Below are 20,981 nucleotides of genomic sequence, written 5' to 3'. Positions count from 1 at the left end.
CTGCTTGAACTGTTGAGAGAACTTGAAACAAGGCAAGAGCGTTGCCAGTAGTGGAAAGGCCACCCCGCCGATCTCGACGTGGCCGTTCGAACTATTGAGCGGACTCGAAACAGAACAATGGCGTTGCTAATAGCGGAAGGGCCCCATTGCGTGCAGGTTTCCCATTCAAAGAGCAAGATCTCCGAGGAGAATAACCTTATATATAAAGAAATTATTCAAAGTTTCACACGACTTAGCTTCTCTGTCGCCATACAGGTTGTTGCTGTGCCTGTAGATGTCGCTCGCTTGGTCATCTTCTTCCCTGGAACCCATGGTGACGAAGAACCGCCAGGCTAGCTGCTAGGCCAGATTTCCACAACTGCGCCCCCTACCTGGCGTGCCAAAGATGTCGGGGAAACGACACCTATGGGATCACTGGAATACCTTCTATGGTTGGCGGGCGCGGGGTTGTGCAAAGAGCGGATCTAGATGCCAGCACAAAGATCGTTTACCCAGGTTCGGGCCGCGAGGATGCGTAATACCCTGGTCCTGTTTTTGTGTATATTTGAGTGTTCTTGAGCTTTTGAACTAGCTACAGTGCGTCTGTCGTCCAAAAGATCCTAATCCCCCCCAGTACGCCGCGGGCCTCCTTTTACAGACAAAGGGGCTGCCACAGTGGCACACAGGAGGTGGAAAGGTATACAGTGGACAAGCTTATCGCTTGTCATTACAGGACAAAGTGCATTAAATGCGCTACTTAGGTGTCCACTTGCTTTATCGGAGGCGGTAATGAGGCCCGTCCCGTCCTTCGCCGCTCCGCCTTGCTCCGGCACGTGTCCAGGCCAACAAGGCATGCAGCGCCACGTAGGCTGGCAGGCTGCTGAGTTGGCGTGGTGGTGGGGCCTTCATGAAGATCTTCATGCCACCACGCAGGTGCTTGCTGAGTTTTCCTAGAGGCTGCACGTCGCCATGCAGGAGTTCGCCTAGTTGGTGGGCTAGCAGCTACATGAGAACGGCGACAGAGCTTTGGCAGACGTGGGCCTGGCTGCGGTCCCGCGGATGTCTTAGGCAAGAGTCTTGCCGGGGCCCCGGCAAGGGTCTTGCCGTGGCGTTGTGGTCATCCCCGACAAGGGGGCTTTCCGGGGGTCTCGTGGGTATCCTTGGCAAGGATCTCGCCAGGGATCTTCGTCTTCTGGTTATTTATCTAGTCTTGTATGCTTCTGGTCTTCACTAAGATCTGCATGCCACCACGGAGGCGCCTCCCGAGCCTTGGTTCCAATGTGGTTGAGGGCGTCGGAGCTCCCAGGCTCGAGGGTGGCAGCCCTGCTGGTGTTGGGCAAGTTGCCCCAGCAAGGCTCTTGCCGGGGCTGTGGAGGCTGCCCCGGCAAGGGCCTTGCCGGGGGGAGTCTACCTCGCCCTTCTGCTCTTTGTGTTTCTGGCTTGGCGTTGGTCTAGTCGTCTTGCGCCTTTGCTTCCTCTGACCCGCCAAGCGTGGCCAGGGGTATGGGACTGCGACTGCCCACTCACAACTAAAGGGGTGCAAAAATGGACTGATGACCCACAAGTCTAGGGGATCTATCGTAGTCCTTTCGATAAGTAAGAGTGTCGAACCCAACGAGGAGCACAAGGAAATGATAAGCGGTTTTCAGCAAGGTATTATCTGCAAGCACTGAAATTATCGGTAACAGATAGTTTTGTGATAAGGTAATTTGTAACGGGTAGCAAGTAACAAGTGTAAATAAAGTGCAGTAAGATGGCCCAATCCTTTTTGTAGCAAAGGACAAGCCTGGACAAACTCTTATATAGGGAGAAGCGCTCCCAAAGACAGATGGGAATTATCGTCAAGCTAGTTTTCATCACGTTCATATGATTCTCGTTCGGTACTTTGATAATTTGATATGTGGGTGGACCGGTGCTTGGGTGCTTTCCTTACTTGGACAAACATCCCACTAATGATTAACTCCTATTGCAAGCATCCGCAACTATAAAAGAAGTATTATGGTAAACCTAACCATAGCATGAAACGTATGGATCCAAATCAGCCCCTTACGAAGCAACGCATAAACTAGGGTTTAAGCTTCTGTCACTCTAGCAACCCATCATCTACTTATTACTTCCCAATGCCTTCCTCTAGGCCAAAACAATGGTGAAGTGTCATGTAGTCAACGTTCACATAACACCACTAGAGGAGAGACAACATACATCTCATCAAAATATCAAACGAATACCAAATTCACATGACTACTAATAGCAAGACTTCACCCTTGTCCTCAGGAACAAACGTAACTACTCACAAAGCACATTCATGTTCATAATCAGAGGGGTATTAATATGCATAATGGATCTAAACATATGATCTTCCACCAAATAAACCAACTAGCATCAACTACAAGGAGTAACCAACACTACTAGCAACCTACAGGTACCAATCCCAGACTTAGAGGCAAAGATTGGATACAAGTGATGAACTAGGGTTTTAGAGGAGATGGTGCTGGTGAAGATGTTGATGGAGCTTGGCCCCCTCCCGATGAGAGGAGCGTTGGTGATGACGATGGCGATGATTCCCCCCTCCCGGAGGGAAGTGTCCCCGGCAGAACAGCTCCGCTAGAGTCCTAGATTGGTTCCGCCTCGTGGCTGCGGAGTCTCGTCCCGAAATCTTGCTTATGATTTTTTCTCGGACGAAAGACTTCATATAGCAGAAGATGGGCACCGGAGAGCCACCAGGGGGCCTACAAGGCAGGGGGGCGCGCCCAGGGGGGTAGGGCGCGCCCCCCACCCTCGTGGCCAGGGTGTGGGCCCCCTCTGGTATTTTCTTCGCTCAGTATTTTTTATTATTTCCAAAAATAACTTCCGTGGAGTTTCAGGACTTTTGGAGTTGCGCAAAATAGGTCTCTAATAATTGCTCCTTTTCCAGCCCAGAATTCCAGCTACCGGCATTCTCCCTCTTTATGTAAACCTTGAAAAATAAGAGAGAATAGGCATAATTATTGTGGCATAATGTGTAATAACAGCCCATAATGCAATAAATATCAATATAAAAGCATGATGCAAAATGGACGTATCAACTTCCCCAAGCTTAGACCTCGCTTGTCCTCAAGCGGAAGCCGATAATGATAAATATGTCCACATGTTTAGAGATAGAGGTGTCGATAAAATAAAATACGGACATGAGGGCATCATGATCATTCTTAGAACAGCAACATATATGGATATTGTCATATGATTTCTTCTGCTCAAGTAATAATCTATTCACAATGTCAAGTATGAATCAGAAACTTCATTGAGAACTAACAAACTATAATCTCAGTCATTGAAGCTATTGCAATTTATCATAACATCAGAAAGAGTCAATATAAGAGCTTTTCAGCAAGTCCACATACTCAACTATCATTTAGTCTTTCACAATTGCTGACACTCACGCAATACTTGTGGTTACAGAGTTTTAATCGGACACAGAGAAAGATAGGGGCTTATAGTTTCGCCTCCCAACCTTTTACCTCAAGGGTAATGTCAACAATAATAGCTCATTCTAAATTACATCCAATTAGATATATATATATATCAGGATCTTTCCAACACAATGTGCTTGCCAAAAGATAAAATGTAAAAAGGAACGGTGAAGATCACCAGGACTCTTGCATAAGGGTAGAAGATAAAAGTAAAAGATAGGCCCTTCGCAGAGGGAAGCGGAGGTTGTCATGTGCTTTCAAGGTTGGATGCACGAAATCTTAATGCAAAAGAACGTCACTTTATATTGCCACTTGTGATATGGACCTTTATTATGCAGTCCGTCGCTTTTATTTCTTCCACATCACAATATCGTATAAAGCTTATTTCCTCCGCACTAATCCATCATACATATTTAGAGAGCAATTTTTATTGCTTGCACCGATGACAACTTACTTGAAGGATCTTACTCAATCCATAGGTAGGTATGGTGGACTCTCATGGCAAAACTGGGTTTAAGGATATTTGGAAGCACAAGTAGTATCTCTACTTGGTGCAAAGAATTTGGATAGCATGAGGGAGAAAGGCAAAGTCAGCATGTTGGATGATCCATGACAATATACTTTATTTCAGATATAAGAAAACATAACCTAGTATGTTGTGTTCCTTGTCCAACATCAACTCTTTAGCATGGCATATTTTAATGAGTGCTCAGAATCATAAAAGATGTCCAAGATAGTATATTTATATGTGAAACCTCTCTTTCCTTATTACTTCCTATTAATTGCAACGATGACCAAAGCTATGTTTGTCAACTCTCAACAACTTTTAATCATCATACTCTTTATATGTGAAGTCATTACTCTCCATAAGATCAATATGATCTCTTTATTTCTTCTTATTCTTTGTTTTTCTTTTATTCCCTCAAGATCATGGCAAAATAATCAAGCCCTTGACTCAACACTAATCTTTATTATATAGCTCAGGGACTCGATTACATAGAAGGATCATAAGGCAAAACCCAAAACTAGATCATACCAAAAACTTTATTCTACTAGATCAAGATATTACTAAAAGGATCGAATTAAGAAAAACGGTAAAGATAGGAGTGTGATGGTGATACGATACCGGGGCACCTCCCCCAAGCTTGGCAGATGCCAAGGGGAGTGCCCATACCCATGTGATTAGATCTCTTTTGTTGGTGAAGAGGGTGGTGGAGTTGATGATGATGTGCGCTTGTCGTCCATCTTCCAACGCATAGGCTCACCATCATAGAAGGATGATCGAGTCTCCGGGATCCTCAAATCTGTAGCCAAACTCATCCTCTTGAATCTATGTTCATACTCACAGTTTTGGTTTTGCAGGTCATAGATTTGGGCTTGGAGGTGCTCGATCTTCTCGTGAAGCTTGAAGATGGTCTCCCCAATGTTCTTGGCATCCAGCTTGTGGTTGTTGGTTAACTCCGCAATCATCATGTGGTTGGCGTTGAGTCCGCGTTCCACCATCCCCTGGCACTTGAAAACTTGTTGCTCCATTGCTTCGAGCCTCGTCTCCACGCTTCCTGTCCTCCTTGGTCCCTCAACATCGCGGATGTGCAACAACCCATCACACATCTCAATGGTTTGAGGGTGTTGCAGCACTTCCGCGAGGTAGGGGTTGATGACCTTCTCGAAGAACTTGTCCTTGGGGGCGCTTGGAGATGTCATGGTGATCTAGATCTGTCAGAAAACAGCTCGAAATGAAAACAGAGGATATTTGCGTGATACAGGAGTCAAAACCTTTGGGAGATTATATAATGAATTTTTACCGACCGAAAGAAGTATCGTGCAAGAAAACAGAGTAAGGAGAGCGCACGGGGTGCCCACGAGGTAGGGGGCGCGCCCAGGGGGTAGGGCACACCCTCCACCCTCGTGGAGGCCTCGTGTCCTTCCCGGACTGCTTCTTATTTTCCTATTTTTCTAAATATTCCAAAACGGAGAAAAATTGCCATTAGAACTGTTTTGGAGTCGGTTTACTTACCGTACCACGTACCTATTCCTTTTCGGAGTCCGAAATGTTCTGGAAAGTGTCTCTTATGTATTCCTCCGGTGTTACGGTTTCAATAACATTAGTTTCAACATTTATAGGATTACCTGAGATATAATGTTTGGTTCTTTGACCATTCACCACCTTTGGATTTGTGCCTTCGAAGTTGTTAATTTTTATGGCACCGGAATGATAGACCTCCTCGATGACGTAAGGACCTTCCCATTTAGAGAGAAGTTTTCCTACAAAAAATCTTAAACGAGAGTTGTATAGCAATACATAATCACCTACATTAAACTCACGCTTTTGTATCCTTTTGTCATTCCATCTTTTAACTTTTTCTTTAAACAACTTGGCATTCTCATAGGCTTGGGTTCTCCATTCATCAAGTGAGCTAATGTCAAATAGCCTCTTCTCACCGGCAAGTTTAAAATCATAATTGAGCTCTTTAATGGCCCAATATGCCTTATGTTCTAGTTCGAGAGGTAAGTGACATGCTTTTCCATAAACCATTTTATACGGAGACATGCCCATAGGATTTTTATATGCAGTTCTATAGGCCCATAATGCATCATCAAGTTTCTTGGACCAATTCTTTCTAGATCTATTAGCAGTCTTTTTCAAAATTAATTTGAGCTCTCTACTGCTCAATTCTACTTGACCACTTGACTGTGGGTGATAAGGAGATGCAATTATATGATTAACATCATACTTAGCTAGCATTTTACGAAAGGCACCATGAATAAAATGTGAACCACCATCAGTCACTAAATATCTAGGGACTCCAAACCTTGGAAAAATAACTTCTTTAAGCATCTTAATAGAAGTGTTATGATCAACACTACTAGTTGGAATAGCTTCTACCCACTTAGTAACGTAATCAACAGCAACTAAAATATGTGTATACCCATTAGAGGAAGGAAAAGGTCCCATATAATCGAAGCCCCAAACATCAAATGGTTCAATAACAAGTGAATAATCCATAGGCATTTCTTGACGTCTACTAATATTACCAATTCTTTGACATTCATCACAAGATAAGACAAACTTACGAGCATCCTTGAAGAGAGTAGGCCAATAAAAACCGGATTGCAATACCTTATGTGCAGTTCTATCTCCAGCGTGATGTCCTCCATAAGCCTCAGAGTGACACTTGCGTAGGATCTGTTCCTGTTCATGCTCAGGTACACAACGCCTAATAGCACCATCTACTCCTTCTTTATAAAGATGTGGGTCATCCCAGAAGTAATGTCTTAAATCATAGAAAAACTTTTTCTTTTGCTGGTATGTGAAACTAGGTGCTATAAATTTAGCAACAATGTAATTAGCATAATCAACATACCATGGAGCAGTACGAGAAGCATTTATGACATTTAATTGTTCATCAGGGAAGCTATCATCAATAGGTAGTCGGTCATCAAGAACATTTTCTAACCTAGACAAGTTATCTGCAACGGGGTTCTCAGCTCCCTTTCTATCAATAATATGTAAATCAAATTCTTGTAGCAAGAGATCCCATCTAATAAGTCTAGGTTTAGCATCTTTCTTTTCCATAAGATATTTAATAGAAGCATGATCAGTGTGAATAGTTACTTAAAAATCAACAATATAAGGTCTGAACTTATCACAAGCAAATACAGCTGCTAAGAATTCTTTTTCAGTAGTAGCATAATTTCTCTGGGCACTATCTAGAGTTTTACTAGCATATTGAATAACATTTAATTTCTTATCGACTCTTTGCCCTAGAACAGCACCTACAACATAATCGCTAGCATCACACATAATTTCAAAGGGTAAATTCCAATCAGGTGGCTGAACAATAGGTGCAGAAATCAATGCTTTCTTAAGTATTTCAAATGCTTCTACACAATCATCATCAAAGACAAAAGGGATATCTTTTTGTAATAAATTAGTTGGAGGCCGAGAAATTTTTGAGAAGTCCTTAATGAACCTCCTATAAAAACCGGCATGACCAAGAAAACTTCTTATACCTTTGATGTCCTTAGGACACGGCATCTTTTCAATAGCATCAACTTTAGCTTTATCAACTTCAATACCTCTTTCAGAAATTTTATGCCCCAAGACAATACCTTCATTAACCATAAAGTGGCACTTCTCCCAATTCAAGACAAGATTAGTTTCTTCACATCTCTGCAAAACTCGATCAAGGTTGCTCAAGCAATCATCAAAAGAGGATCCATAGACGGAGAAATCATCCATGAAAACCTCACATATCTTTTCACAAAAGTCAGAAAATATAGCCATCATGCATCTTTGAAAGGTAGCAGGTGCATTACATAAACCAAAAGGCATACGTCTATAAGCAAAAGTACCGAAAGGGCAAGTAAAAGTGGTCTTTGCTTGATCATCAGCTGACACAGGTATTTGAGAGAAACTAGAGTAACCATCTAGAAAGCAAAAATGTGTATGTTTGGATAATCTTTCTAGCATTTGATCAATGAATGGCAAGGGGTAATGATCTTTTTTAGTAGCCTTATTTAATTTGCGGAAATCAATTACCATCCTATAACCTGTAATAATTCTTTGCGGGATCAATTCATCTTTATCATTAGGAACGACAGTAATACCTCCCTTCTTAGGGACACAATGGACAGGACTTACCCACTGACTATCAGCAACGGGATAGATTATACCTGCCTCAAGGAGCTTTAGTATTTCCTTTCTTACCACTTCTTTCATCTTAGGATTCAGCCGTCGTTGATGATCAATAACTGGTTTGGCATCTTTCTCCAAATTTATTTTGTGTTGGCATAGAGTGGGACTAATGCCCTTAAGATCATCAAGAGTATATCCAATAGCAGCACGGTGCTTCTTCAGAGTTTTCAATAATTTCTCTTCTTCATGCTCTGAAAGGTTAGCACTAATAATAACAGGATATATCTTCTTTTCATCTAGATAAGCATATTTAAGAGTATCAGGTAATGGTTTAAGCTCAAACACGGGATCACCCTTTGGTGGAGGAGGATCCCCTAGGATTTCAACAGGTAAATTGTGTTTCAGAATAGGTCCCTGTTTAAAGAATACTTCATCTATTTCCCTTCTTTCATTCATAAACATATCATTTTCATGGTCTAGCAAATATTGTTGTAAAGGATCATTAGGAGGCATGGCAATAGAGGCAAGACCAATAATTTCATCCTTACTAGGCAACTCCTCATCACGAGGTTGTCTACGAAATTTAGAGAAATTAAACTCATGAGATATCATCCAAACCAATAGTAACAATATCCTTTTCGCAATCTATCTTAGCATTAACAGTATTCAAGAGGGGTCTCCCAAATATAATGGGACATAAGCTATCCTGTGCGGAACCAAGAACAAGAAAATCAGCAGGATATTTAACCTTTCCACACAAGACTTCAACATCTCTAACAATCCCAATTGGTGAAATAGTATCTCTATTGGCGAGCTTAATGGTGACATCAATTTCTTCTAACTCAGCGGGTGCAATATCATGCATAATTTCTTGATATAAAGAAATAGGTATTGCGCTAGCACTAGCACCCATATCACATAAGCCATGATAAAATGATCTCCTATTTTAACAGAAATAACAGGCATGCCTACCATAGGTCTATGTTTATCTTTAGCACCAGGTTTAGCAATTCTAGCAGTCTCATCACAGAAGTAAATAACATGCCCATCAATATTATCAGCCAAGAGGTCTTTAACCATAGCAATATTAGGTTCAACTTTAACTTGCTCAGGAGGTGTATAAGTTCTAATATTGCTTTTACGAACCAGAGTTGAAGCTTTAGCATGATCCTTTATCCTAACAGGGAAAGGTGATTTCTCAACATAAGCAGTAGGAATAATAGGATCATTATAAGTGACAGTCTTTTCTTCAACTTTAATAGGTTCAACTACTTTTACTTCTATGGGAGGATGATATTTAAACCACTTCTCCTTAGGGAGATCAACATGAGCAGCAAAAGATTCACAAAAAGAAGCTACTATCTCAGAGTCAAGTCCATATTTAGTGCTAAATTTATGGAAAACATCAGTATCCATAAAAGATTTAACACAATCAAACTTAGGTGTTATACCTGACTCCTTACCTTCGTCGAGATCCCAATCTTTAGAGTTGCGTTTAATTCTTTCCAATAAATCCCATTTGAATTCAATAGTCTTCATCATATAAGAACTAGTACAAGAAGTATCGAGCATGGTGCGATTGTTGTCAGAAAGTCGAGCATAAAAATTTTGAATAATCATTTCTCTCGAGAGCTCATGATTGGGGCATGAATATAACATTGACTTAAGCCTCCCCCAAGCTTGAGCGATGCTTTCTCCTTCGCGAGGCCAAAAATTATATATATAATTACAATCACGATGAACAAGATGCATAGGATAAAACTTCTGATGAAATTCCAATTTCAATCGTTTGTAGTTCCATGATCCCATATCATCACATAGCCTATACCATGTCAATGCATCTCCCTTCAAAGATAAAGGGAAGACCTTCTTCTTGATAACATCATCGGGAATACCTGCAAGCTTAAATAATCCACAAACTTCATCCACATAGATTAGGTGCTCATCAGGATGTAATGTTCCGTCTCCTGCAAAAGGATTAGCTAGCAGATTTTCTATCATACCCGAAGGAATTTCAAAGCAGACATTTTCAGTAGGTTCAGTAGGTTGAGGAGAAACTATTTGCTCTACCGGTCGGGGTGAAGATACCCCGAACAAGCCCCTCAAAGGATTACTTTCCATAGTAACAAGTCACAGTAAATTTCAGCACACTATATAAATTTTTCCTTACCAAATTCCACCTACCAAAGGCGCTTCACTACCCGGAAACAGCGCCAGAAAAGAGTCTTGATGACCCACAAGTGTAGGGGATCTATCGTAGTCCTTTCGATAAGTAAGAGTGTGGAACCCAATGAGGAGCAGAAGGAAATGATAAGCGGTTTTCAGCAAGGTATTCTCTGCAAGCACTGAAATTATCGGTAACACATAGTTTTGTGACAAGGTAATTTGTAACGGGTAGCAAGTAACAAGTGTAAATAAAGTGCAACAAGATGGCCCAATCCTTTTTGTAGCAAAGGACAAGCCTGGACAAACTCTTATATAGAGAGAATTGCTCCCGAGGACACATGGGAATTATCGTCAAGCTAGTTTTCATCACGTTCATATGATTCGCGTTCGGTACTTTGATAATTTGATATGTGGGTGGACCGGTGCTGGGGTGTTATCCTTACTTGGACAAACATCCCACTTATGATTAACTCCTATTGCAAGCATCCGCAACTATAAAAGAAGTATTAAGGTAAACCTAACCATAGCATGAAACGTATGGATCCAAATCAGACCCTTACGAAGCAACGCATAAACTAGGGTTTAAGCTTTTGTCACTATAGCAACCCATCATCTACTTATTACTTCCCAATGCCTTCCTCTAGGCCCAACCAATGGTGAAGTGTCATGTAGTCGACGTTCACATAACACCACTAGAGGAGAGACAACATACATCTCATCAAAATATCGAACGAATACCAAATCCACATGGCTACTAATAGCAAGACTTCACCCATGTCCTCAGGAACAAACGTAACTACTCACAAAGCATATTCGTGTTCATAATCAGAGGGGTGTTAGTATGCATAATGGATCTGAACATATGATCTTCCACCAAATAAACCAACTAGCATCAACTACAAGGAGTAATCAACACTACTAGCAACCTACAGGTACCAATCCCAGACCTAGAGGCAAAGATAGGATACAAGAGATGAACTAGGGTTTTAGAGGAGATGGTGCTGGTGAAGATGTTGATGGAGGGAAGTGTCCCCGGCAGAACAGCTCCGCTAGAGCCCTAGATTGGTTCCACCAAGGTTCCGCCTCGTGGCGGCGGAGTCTCGTCCCGAAAGCTTGCTTATGATTTTTTCTCGGACGAAAGACTTTATATAGCAGAAGATGGGCACCGGAGAGCCACCAGGGGGCCCACGAGGCAGGGGCGCGCCCAGGGGGGTAGGGCGCGCCCCCCACCCTCGTGTCCATGGTGTGGGCCCCCTCTGGTATTTTCTTTGCTCAATATTTTTTATTATTTCCAAAAATAACTTCCGTGGAGTTTCAGGACTTTTGGAGTTGCGCGGAATAGGTCTCTAATAATTGCTCCTTTTCCAGCCCAGAATTCTAGCTGCCGGCATTCTCCCTCTTTATGTAAACCTTGTAAAATAAGAGAGAATAGGCATAAGTATTGTGGCATGATGTGTAATAACAGCCCATAATGCAATAAATATCAATATAAAAGCATGATGCAAAATGGACGTATCAGGACCCCTACTTTTGTACACCGACAGGAGCCCCCGAGCCTGGGCCACATATAAGCGCGAAGCGTTATTGGGCCAGGCCCAGAATGGTGTGCGGGCGCGCGGGCGGCGGAGTTTTTACTGCAGTAACTCACTCGCCCGCTGCGCTTTCCCATGACCAGCGTTGGATGCGCGACGTGGGGGTCGTGCGTGACGTGCGGGTCATGTGTGGGGCAGTTGCTGCCCTCATGCGTCACATCGCAGTAAATGGTAAAGAGGCGGCCTGCGCCTTCCCCAAAAATAAAGGGGAAACTGCAGGCGTGCTGCTCATTTACCCTTTGCATCTCTTCTATCTCGGAACCGCCGTTCCTCTCTCGCCCCCCCCCCCCACATTATCTCCTAACTTTACTCCTGTGTCATCTTTCTTTGATTTGATGTTGTCTTCACAAGGACACGGAGACGCTGGCGCAGAGGGTGGCGAAGAGGGCCAAGGCCTCGACGGGCGACAAGCCCCCGGCGGGTACTTCGAGTATGCCGCTGGTGGTGGAGAGCAGCCCGGACATCAGCCCCCGACGCAGCCCCCGCTTCAGCCCCCAGCGTGAGTCCATCACTCACTCCTCCATTGATGAACTTTGGGGTGTGAATCCTTGATGCTGACCTTGCCGGGTCTGCAGGAGAAGAACGACAGCAGGAGGAGCCGCCGAGGGCCACCCCCAACACGCCGCCCCTCTCGACTACGCCGCTCCAAGGGGCGTCCCCGGCAAGGGCATCCACCTCGAGTCCACGCCTATGGAGGAGGAGGAGACGAACTTGGATGCCAGTGGTTCCACCCCGGCAACGAACGTTAGCGGGGAGGGTGCCACTTCTTCCCAGTCCGGCGCTGGTAAGTTTGCTTACTTCCCGTCCCTGTTCTTCCTTCTTCTTCCTGAGCCTTGACCTTGGGTCCATCTCATTCCCCTTCTTGGTATCCAGGCCCTTCCTCGGCGGACCGGGAGGACATCGACACCATCATTGAGGAGGTCGCCAGGGATGCCGAGGCCAAGGCCAACAAGATCGCCGCTAAGGAGGCCGCCAAGACCGCCGATGAGGACGCCGCCAAGGGGCCTGCCGGGGATGGCGGCAAGGCCACTGTCGAGGAGGCCGGCCAGGGGCCTTTCGGGGAGGCCGGCAAGGACGCTGCCGAGGAGGGGGCGCTTAACGACCAACCTTCTTCCTCTGCTGCCTCCGGCTCGGGCAAATACCTGAAGGTGAGCGACGCCCTGTTCGTCCACCTCCCAGGGATGGCGAGCACCAGGGCGCCCACCGAGGGGGAGGTGTTTGATGACGAGGTGCTCGCCGCTGCCGGGCTTGAGGTTGTTGACGAACCGAGCACCGGTGGCGGCGGTTCCCAGGAGGAGCAGCTCCTTCGGGGCTTGATCGCCAACTTCCAGAAGCTCCAGGCGCTCCACCGCGCCCGCCTGGACAAGGCAAAGTCCAGGATGGTGGCGGTGGACAAGGCGGAGGCAGATCTCGCGGGGCGCGTTGTCGAGACGCAGGCCTGGTTCTGCCAGGCCCACGTGGAACTGAAGGTTGCCCAGGATCTGCTGGCTGAGGGCAAACAGGAGTTTATCCTGCTGAAGGCCGATGTCGAGAAAGCCAAGGAGGCGGCAAAGGATCAGGCTACCAAGGATGGGGCCGCTCGGCACCAGCACCAGGCCGAGCTGAACTCCCAGGAGGAGGACCTTGCCACTCGTGAGGAGGCGCTTGCCACCACCCTCCGCGGCAAGGATGAGGAGGTCAAGAAGCTTGCCACGCAGCGGACCCAGGAGCTAGAGCAGAGGCACAAAGAGGCATTCAATGCTCAGGACCAGGTCCATGCCAGCAAGGTGAAGGAGCTGGAGGTGGAGCGGGATGGGCTGAAGGAATATGTCCTGGGGCTGGCGAAGGAGAAGGACACACTCAACGGCGCTTTGGTGGAGGCGCAAGTATGGATGAAGTGTTCGAAGATCGCGGAGGTATCGATATAGGAGAATAAGGGGAGGCAAGAGTTCAAGCTTGGGGATTCCCAAGGCACCCCAAGTAAATATTCAACGAGACTCAAGCGTAGTATCGGTATGTTTTGATTTATTTTTTGTTCACATGATATGCGTAAATTCTTGGAGCGTCGTGTGCTTTCTATTTTTCTTTTAATAATGCACCATGCTGGTATGAGATAGTCCTTGGTTGATTTATAGAATACTTCATGCACTTCACTTATATCTTTTGAGTATGGCTTTATAAAATGCTTCATGTGCTTCACTTATATCATTTGAAGTTTGGATGCCTGTTTCTCTACATCTAGAAAACCGTTATTTGCAGAATGCTCTATTGCTTCACTTATATTTATTAGAGCATGTTCTTTTGTAGAAAGAATTATACTCTCTTGATTCACTTATATATATTTAGAGATTCAACTGGAATTGGTCATTCACATGGTTAGTCATAAAATCCTACATAAAACTTATAGAGCACTGAATATGATATGTTTGATTCCTTGTAATAGTTTTGCGATATAGAGATGGTAATATTTGGGAGTGATACGTCTCCAACGTATCTATAATTTTTAATTGTTCCATGCTATTATATTATCAATCTTGGATGTTTTATAATCATTTTATATCATTTTTTGGTACTAACCTATTGACATAGTGCCAAGTGCCAGTTGCTATTTTCTGCATGTTTTTTACATCGCAGGAAATCAATACCAAACAGAGTCCAAATGCAACGAAACTTTACAGAGATTTTTATGGACCAGAAGACACCTAATGGGCCAAGGTTGCGCCTGGGGGTGCTCCGAGGAGAGCACAACCCACCAGGGCGCTAGGAGGCCCAGGCGCGCCCTGGTGGGTTGTGCTCACCTCGGGTGCCCCCCGGACCGCCTCTTTGCTCTATTAATACCCCAATATTCCAGAAACCCTAGGGGAGTCAACGAAAATCACTTAGAGCCGCCGCAGAGTCGAGAACCAGTAGATCCAATCTAGATACCATCACGGATGGGGTTCACCACCTCCATTGGTGCCTCTCCGATGATGCGTGAGTAGGTCTTTGTAGACCTTCGGGTCCGTAGTAAGTAGCTAGACGGTTTCCTCTCTTCGCTGAATTCTCAATACAATGGTCTCTTGGAGATCCATATGATGTAACTCTATTTGGGGTGTGTTTGTTGGGATCGGATGAACTTTGAGTTTATGATCATATCTATCTTTTTATATCCATGAAAGTATTTGAGTTTCTTTGATCTCTTTTATGCATGATTACTTATAGCCTCATACTTCTTCTCCGATATTTGGGTTTTGTTTGGCCAACTTGATCTATTTATCTTGCAATGGGAAGAGGTGCTTTGTAGTGGGTTTGATCTTACGGTGCTTGATCCCAGTGACAGAAGGGGAACCGACACGTATGTATCATTGCTACTAAAGATCAAACGATGGGGTCTATCTCTACATAGATAGATCTTGTCTACATCATGTCATCATTCTTATTGCATTACTCCTTTTCTCCATGAACTTAATGCACTAGATGCATGCTAGATAGCGATCGATGTATGGAGTAATAGTAGTAGATGCAAGCAAGAGTCGGCCTACTAATCTTGGACGTGATGCCTATATAATGATCATTGCCTGGATATCGTCATGATTATTTGAAGTTCTATCAATTGCCCAATAGTAATTTGTTCACCCACCGGTTGTTATTTTTCTCGAGAGAAGCCACTAGTGAAACCTACGGCCGCCAGGTCTCTTTCTCATATTATTTGCCTTTGCGATATATTTTCCTTTGCTTTTATTTTCAGATCTATTAAACCAAAAATACAAAAATACCTTGCTGTGTTTAATTCTTATTTATTTTAGTTGGTGTTCGATCTATCAATATACTACAATTTTATTCACGTCCGTTTGCCTATCTTGAGGCGCCACTATCCGGAAGGGATTGACAACCCCTTTTACACGTCGGGTTGCGAGTAGTTGTTATTTGTGTGCAAGTGTTGTTTACGTTGTCTTGCTTGGTTCTCCTACTGGTTCGATAACCTTGGTCTCACAACTGAGAAATACCTACCGCCGCTGTGCTGCATCATCCCTTCCTCTTTGGGGAAATACCGACGTAGCTTCAAGCCGCATCAAAAGGAATTTTTGGCGCCGTTGCCGGGGAGGATCTTCGACATATACCAGGTTCCTAATCACAAATCTCATCTCCTCACAATTTACATTATTTGCCATTTGCCTCTTATTTTCCTCTCCCCCACTTCACAAAAATTTGCCGTTTTATTGCCCCTCTTTTTCGTTCGCCATTTTCTCGTCAGATCTATCCGTGTTCTTGATTTCTTGTCATAATGGCTAGCTTGCCTAGTCCTCTTTTGTCACCAGATTTTGAAGTGCTTTAATTCAAGGAAAGACCAGGAGAAAATTTGAAAGATGCTTGGTATAGGCTTATGGAATCTTATCGTGTTTGCAATTTAAAGGGGGACGCTATGATCTTGCTTCGTAATTTATTACATAGGATTGGCTTTGCATCATAGAAAACTCCTATATTTTTCCGCTAAAGGGAATTTTATTGAGCTTGATGCCAATGCTGCCTATGAAATTTTAGAAGGAACTTTGGGTGTTCCACCTCAAAAGAAGGGGTTTTTCTTTCACCCCAGAGGGAGTACAAATGTTAGATAAACTTGGTGATTTGCATAAACATATGGTTGAATTGCAAAAATATAATGAACCCCTCAAACATCTCAATGGTAGTATCAATGGCATGAATACCTTGATTACTCTTTGCAACAAGCGAATGGATATTTTGGATCTAAAGATGGTTTCTTTTCGGGAGAATTTAGGGAAGCGTAAAGAGCCTCCCGGGTTTGAGAAAACTCTTACAAAAGTTGCCAAAACTACGGACGACAAAACTTAGATCCTTGCTTTACGCCTAGCTAAGGGTGTAAAATTATAGCGCTTGTTGGGAGGCAACGCAACGAATAAAATTTACTTTTGCTTTTTGATTTATGTTCTTGAGTGGTTGCAAAATTATGCTACAGTTATGGTTGTGTTTTTTGTGTTTTAATTAGTGTTTGTGCCAAGTAAAGCCTTTAGGATCTTCTTGGGTGATAGTTGTTTGATCTTGCTGAAAAACAGAAACTTTTGCTCTCACGAAAACAATTATTATTTTTTACCAGAGCGTGATCAAATGCCAATTCTTTTTGTAGAAGATTAATATACAAATTGCTTAGGTCGTCCTAATTTTTTAGAATTTTTTGATTTCCAGAAGTATTCGAACAAATCAGATTTCTACAGACTGTTCTATTTTGACAAATTCTGTTTTCTTTGCGTTGTGTGCTTGTTCTGATGGCTCTACGGTTTTCTTTGATGCGTTTTTGCCATAGAAAAGTTTGAATACAGTAGATATAATGCAAAAACAAAATATGAATTGGTTTGATACAGTACTTATAGTAGTGATTTATTTTCTTATACTAACGGATCTCACGAAGGTTTTGTATAGTTTTGTGTGATTGAAGTTTTCAAGTTTTGGGTTATCTTACGATGGATGAAGGAATAAGGAGTAAGAAGAACCTAAGCTTGGGGATGCCCCGGCATCCCAAGCTATTATCCAAAAGAGAGCAAGCAACTAAGCTTGGGGATGCCCCGAGTGGCATCCGCTCTTTCTTCTAATGACCATCGGTATTTTACTCGAAGCTATATTTTTATTCGTCACATACTATGTGTTTTGCTTGGAGCGTCTTGTATGATATGAGTCTTTGCTTTTTATATTTTGTTTTTTAAGTCTTGATTACTTGCTGTACACACCTATTTTAGAGAGCCAAAATTATGTCATGACTTGTTAGAATTGCTCTCTATGCTTCACTTAAATTTTTTATGAGCTATGGACTTGCTCTAGTGCTTCACTTATATCTTTTTGAGCATGGTGTGCTTTAGTATTTTTGAAGAAATGCTCTCTTGCTTCACTTAGGTTTATTTGAGAGTTAGTAAAATTTTCAACAAATTCTCTCTTGCTTCACTTAAATTAATTTGAGAGAAAGAAAAAAAAATATGCTCGTGATCTTCACTTATATTTGTTTGAGCTTGTCAAAAGCAACATATGAAAATTAGTTCCAAAGTGATAGATATCCAAGAAGGATATAATAAAAACTATCATGAAGATCATTGTACAAAATAAACTTGATTCTTAGTAATAGTTTTGAGATATGATGATGGGATATGTGAGTTATGTTGATGAGTAATTATGCTTTAGTAAGAATATTGGTGTTAAGGTTTGTGATTTCCTATGCAAGCATGATAGTCAATAATTATGCAATGAAATTATATCCTACTTGTGGTGCATTATTCGGTGTTAATTATGCTTAATGCTGCTTATGAGATTATTCGTTTCCTTGTTGGTCGCTTCTCAATCTTTTGCTAGCCTTCATTTTGCACTAAGTATGATCACTACTTGTGCATCCAAAAACCTTTAAACCAGTTTTGCCACATGAGTCCACAATATCTACCTATATGCGGTATTTTTTTGCCGTTCTAAGCAAATTTGTATGCGCCATCTCTAATTTTCAAAATATACTTTTCTTTTGTGTGTTCGTACCATTCGCGGATCGGTGAGGGGTGGCTAATATTTTCCATGCTAGATGTGTTATTCTCACGATGAGTGTTTATTCACTTGTCATTGCACAAGAGTAAGGTAAAGCTATCAGGGATGCCCAGTCCCGAAATGAAAAATGTATTTACTTTTTGTTGTCAAATAATAAATTCCTTGGAAAGTGTTGGTATGGAGGGAAACCGTGGATACGGCTAGCCATGGAAAGTAAAAGTATGGTTGAAATAGGAATAAACTTTATTTTCTATTTGGGAACCACCTAGGATATATCTAGCATGGAAAGTGTTGGGAACTCTAAGTCGTTTTCGTTGGTGGGAAGGATACACCTCCCAAATTTTTTTATCTCTCAATTTTTGCTTTGAGATCTGGCACCTCTACAAATCCCTATTTCCCTCTGCGAAGGGTCCTTCTTTTACTTTATGCCATATTTATTTTGAATTTGAGTCTCCATCTTCTCTTATAAAAGAACCAACTAGGAGGCAATATGATCGTACTTGAGTATTGGGTGTAGCTAATATGCGAGTGTGTTTCATGAATGGATCAATGGTTGAGCATTATGGGCTAGGGATAGCTTATTTTAGCATTGATATTTTGAAAGACATGGTTGCTTGTTGATATGCTTGAGTATTTAAATTATCATGTCAAAACTAGACTGTTGCTTTGAACAATATAAAAGTCCAAATGTCCATGCTATAAAGAAAAGAATATGATATGACATGTTAAGCAGCATTCCACATCAAAAATTCTGTTTTTATCACTTACCTACTCGAGGACGAGTAGGAGTTAAGCTTGGGGATGCTTGATACGTCTCCAACGTATCTATAATTTTTTATTGGTCCATGCTGTTATATTATCAATCTTGGATGTTTTATAATCATTTTATAGTCATTTTGTATCATTTTTTGTACTAACCTATTGACATAGTGCCAAGTGCAAATTGTTGTTTTCTGCATGTTTCTTACATCGCAGTAAATCAATACCAAACGGAGTCCAAATGCAACGAAACTTTACGGAGATTTTTTATGGACCAGAAGACACCTAATGGTCCAAGGCTGCACCTGGGGGGTGCTCCGAGGAGAGCACAACCCACCAGGGCGCGCCAGGAGGCTCAGGCACGCCCTGGTGGGTTGTGCCCACCTCGGGTGCCCCCTAGACCGCATTTTTGCTCTATAAATACCCCAATATTCCAGAAACCCTAGGGGAGTTGACGAAAATCAATTCTAGCCGCCGCAGAGTGCAGAACCACCCGATCCAATCTAGACACCATCACGGATGGGGTTCACCACCTCCATTGGTGCCTCTCGGATGATGCTTGAGTAGTTCTTTGTAGACCTTCGGGTCCGTAGTTTGTAGCTAGATGGCTTCCTGTCTCTCGCTTAATTCTCAATACAATGGTCTCTTGGAGGTCCATATGATGTAACTCTTTTTGCGTTGTGTTTGTTGGGATTGGATGAACTTTGAGTTTATGATCAGATCTATCTTTTTATATCCATGAAAGTATTTAAGTTTCTTTGATCTCTTTTATGCGTGATTGCTTATAGCCTCGTATTTCTTCTCCGATATTTGGGTTTTGTTTGGCCAACTTGATCTATTTATCTTGTAATGGGAAGAGGTGCTTTGTAGTGGGTTCGATCTTACGGTGCTTGATCCCAATGACAGAAGGGGAACCGACACATAGGTATCGTTGCTGCTAAGGATAAAGCGATGGGTCTATCTCTACATAGATAGATCTTGTCTACATCATGTCATCATTCTTATTGCATTACTCCATTTCTCCATGAACTTAATACACTAGATGCATGCTGGATAGTGGTCGATGTGTGGAGTAATAGTAGTAGATGCAGGCAGGAGTTGGTCTACTAATCTTGGAGGTGATGCCTATATAATGATTATTGCCTGGATATTGTCATGATTATTTGAAGTTCTATCAATTTCCCAACAGTAATTTGTTCACCCACCGTTTGCTATTTTTCGAGAGCGAAGCCACTAGTGAAACCTACGGCCCCCGGGTCTCTTTCTCATATTATTTGCCTTTGCGATCTATTTTTCTTTGCTTTTATTTTCAGATCTATTAAACCAAAAATACAAAAGTACCTTGCTGCGTTTTATTCTTATTTATTTTATTTGGCGTTCGATCTATCAATCTACTACAATTTTATTCACGTCCGTTTGCCTATCTTGAGGCGCCGCTACCCGGAAGGGATTGACAACCCCTTTTACACGTCTGGTTGCGAGTAGTTGTCATTTGTGTGCAGGTGTTGTTTACGTTGTGTTGCTTGGTTCTCCTATTGGTTCGATAACCTTGGTCTCATAACTGAGGGAAATACCTACTACCGCTGTGCTGCATCATCCCTTCCTCTTTAGGGAAATACCGACGTAGCTTCAAGCCGCATCAAGGAGGTACTAGTGAGTGATTGTCATTCAGTAAGAATATTGGTGTTTAGGTTTGTGATTCCCGAAGCATGCACGTATAGTCTCTCGTTATGCTAAGAAGTTGGAGCATGATTTATTATTGATTGTCTTCCTTATAAGTGTCGGTCGGGGATGAGCGATGGTATTTCCTTACCAATCTATCCCCCTAGGGGCATGCGTAGTACTACTTTGCTTCGAGGGCTAATAAACTTTCGCAATAAGTATGTGAGTTCTTTGTGACTAATG

Source organism: Aegilops tauschii, chromosome 4, assembly GCF_002575655.3.
Source record: "Aegilops tauschii subsp. strangulata cultivar AL8/78 chromosome 4, Aet v6.0, whole genome shotgun sequence".
Taxonomy (NCBI): domain Eukaryota; kingdom Viridiplantae; phylum Streptophyta; class Magnoliopsida; order Poales; family Poaceae; genus Aegilops; species Aegilops tauschii.
This window is presented reverse-complemented; position numbering follows the sequence as displayed.